We start from the raw sequence: 3,513 nt of genomic DNA, 5'->3' as shown, positions 1-3,513 counted from the left end.
TGGAGTCTGGTGGAGACATGCTGGCTCTATACAGCTAAAAGTAGTGATTGTTTACATGGAGTCTGGTGGATATATGCTACTCTTTACACACTAAAAGTAGTGATTGTTTACATGGAGTCTGGTGGGGATATGCTGCTCTATACACGCTAAAAGTAGTGATTATTTACATGAAGTCTGGTGGAGATATGCTGCTCTTTACACACTAAAAGTAGTGATTATTTACATGGAGTCTGGTGGACATATGCTGTTCTATACACGCTAAAAGTAGTGATTATTTACATGGAGTCTGGTGGAGATATGCTGCTCTATACATGCTAAAAGTAGTGATTATTTACATAGAGTCTGGTGGAGATATGCTGCTCTATGCACGCTAAAAGTAGTGATATTTTAAAAGGAGTCTGGTGGGTTTAGTGATAGAGATTTATGTGCTGTTTCTGGTTAAAGAGAAAAGAGCTATCACTGTAACATAAAGGTCTATCTCTGTAGGGATCTTTCCCATAATGTTATCGGACACTTAGAATAATAATCTGAGCCTATACGTGGTAAAAAAAGCACTTTTACTAAACAGAAATTGATGCTGCACATTTGCTCTGTGACGTTGGCTGGTGGCTGCAGCGTTTTTCAGCTCAATACCAGACTATCTTCAAAGATTTTTCATCACATTAGTGTGTCCAAGACTCACAAATGCCCATGAATTAGGGTCCAGGTCACAAAAGAAAGAGCATGAGATAAAGCCATCACTAAAACACGCCTCATTATCAGTTCTATAGGTAATCAGACGAGCTATGGTGGGTGGTGACCCCTCTGTTCCCCATCGACAGATTTATTATCAAACATGTTGTCTTCTTCTTCTGTGGATTTTCAACAGTATTGTCAAATTGTTCAGAGAAAGTGTCTTTTTTTTGTCTTTTTATTTTAAATCCTTGCATATTCCATTAGCGGAGAGAGAGATTTTCCACTCAGCCCGGTCATCTTAAGAGCCAAAAATGTTGTTTTCATGTGCTGGTTTATGCAGTTGACATTATGATGAATGGGCCTAATGGCTTCTCCCTTTCAGTTCTGGCTTTATCTCCTCATAAAAGAAGTATTGATCAAATAGAGCACCGTGAGCTCTAATGGCGGCATCTCAAAGACGGGGCTCAAACACGTCTTTATGACTCATTTTGTGAAAGAAGACCAGAAAGTGACTGATACCTTTCGAGTGTTTTGGTTTGTTGGGGTCTGAGTCTCAGTTCAAGGCTGTTTGGAGGACTCGCTTTTTATATTTCTGAAAGCAGGGATGTTGTCAAGAGTCCAAGACAAGTCCAGGACCGGGACTAGTTGAGTCCTAGTCAAGACCGAGTCCAAAGAGGTTTGAGTCTGAGTCAAGACAGAGTCCAAAGAGGTTCGAGTCCAAGACAAGACCAAATCCAAAAAGGTTTGAGTCCAAGACAAGATCAAGTCCAAAGAGATTTGAGTCTGAGTCAAGACCGAGTCCAAAGAGGTTCGAGTCTGAGTCCAGACCGAGTCCAAAGAGTTTTGAGTCCAAGACAAGACCGAGTCCAAAGAGGTTTGAGTCCAAGACAAGACCGAGTACAAAGGGGTTCGAGTCCAAGACAAGATTGAGTCCAAAAAGGTTTGAGTCAAAGACAAGACCGAATCCAAAAAGGTTTGAGTCCAAGACAAGACTGAGTACAAAGGGGTTTGAGTCCAAGACAAGACCGAGTTCAAAATAGTTTGAGTCCAAGACAAGACTGAGTACAAAGGGGTTTGAGTCCAAGACAAGACCGAATCCAAAAAGGTTTGAGTCTGAGTCAAGACCGAGTCCAAGAAGATTTGAGTCCAAGACAAGACTGAGTACAAAGGGGTTTGAGTCCAAGACAAGACTGAATCCAAAAAGGTTTGAGTCAAAGACAAGATCGAGTCCAAAGAGATTTGAGTCTGAGTCAAGACCGAGTCCAAAGAGGTTCGAGTCCGAGTCCAGACCGAGTCCAGGACAGATAAAAAGGTCTTATGCATGACAGCATCAGTACAATCATTCTGGGTTTTACTTTCCCTTTAATATTATTATCAACATAATAAAGACACCTGGACCAAAACCAGACCAAAAGCCATATCTGGCAAGACCAGTGGCCGAGGCCGAGACAAGTCCGAGTCCAAATACTAGCGAGTCCGAGACAAGTCCAAGACCGTAGAAAAAAGGGTCTTGAGTCCGGACTTGAATCCAAGACCGGACTCGAGTACTGCAGCCCGGTCTGAAAGTGCTTCATCAGCCCAAGAGTGGTAATATTTTATAAAAGCCAAAGAACATAGACCTCTTATTTAAAAGTCCAACTGCGGCTCAAATGTGGACGAAAAAACAACAACATATTAACGTTTTAACCCTCGTGATTTCTTCCCGTCGACCTGCAACTTTGTATTTTTTTGGGTTGAAATTCAAACACTTGGTCGTTGTTTTTTCCTTGTTTTTTTTAACGTTTTTGTCAATTTTATTAATTTTTTTGTCACTTTTTTGACGTTTTTTTAATTGTATTTTAGTCCATTTTTTTAACAATATTTTTGTATACATATGTATATATATATTTATTCCGCCATATCATGTTTATCTCTATTTCCGACCCACTCATCGCTTCCTGAGCTCTCTGCTTCCCAGAGGTAGACGTAGATCTGACTAATCCAAATCCACGGGCTTGTAATCCGCCGTGAGAACAAGCTGCGGACGCACTGTGACTCAACAGAATCTGGCCTGGTCTGGCCTGGCCTGGTCTGGCCTGGTCTGGCCTGGCCTGGTCTGGCCTGGCCTGGTCTGGCCTGGCCTGGCCTGGTCTGGCCTGATCTGGCCTGGCCTGGCCTGGCCTGGCCTGGCTGTTGACTCAGCAGGAAAGTGGAAATAAAAATGCTTCTTGCTTCTTCTGTATGTTGTGCAATGGTGTCACATGGCCTGTTTATGTGGCTCTCATTGATTTGCACTTTCTTTACATGTGGACTGTATAGTTCCTATTTATTGATTTTTCATTTCCAGGTAGTTTCTCCAAAGGGAAACAGTAAAGTCTGATTAAATTGAATTGAATGCTTCGGTGAAAGTCTCATCTCAGTTAAAGACTGCCCCCTGGTGGAGAAGGATCACCTGACAAGCACACGTTTTAACATTTAACATCTAAAAGTCATCAAGTTAGTAATTATAAGACACTTGTTGACGACTGATCAGAGTCCTCTTCAGTCTCAGCCACTTGCCCTCCGAGATTTATTTAAAGTGCTTTTATTATGTTTATGTTCAGGGTCATAATTGTATTTAGATGTTATATTAGATGATTTAGGTTTTTAAATTTTCTAAAACATATTTTTGGTGCACATTGCTGCAGCTCCTCTTTTCACCCTGTGTGTTGAGCTCTCTGTTTTAGCCACAGAGTGAGACATCTCACTTCTGTTCTATCTTTGCTGGGAGTCGCACATGCTCAGTACCTAGGTTAGGACTACTAGCCAGTCAGGAGCAGAGTATGAGGCCCTGACAGTACCTAGGTAAGGACTACTAGC

This window comes from Etheostoma cragini, chromosome 7 (genome assembly GCF_013103735.1).
Source record: "Etheostoma cragini isolate CJK2018 chromosome 7, CSU_Ecrag_1.0, whole genome shotgun sequence".
Classification (NCBI taxonomy): domain Eukaryota; kingdom Metazoa; phylum Chordata; class Actinopteri; order Perciformes; family Percidae; genus Etheostoma; species Etheostoma cragini.
This window is presented reverse-complemented; position numbering follows the sequence as displayed.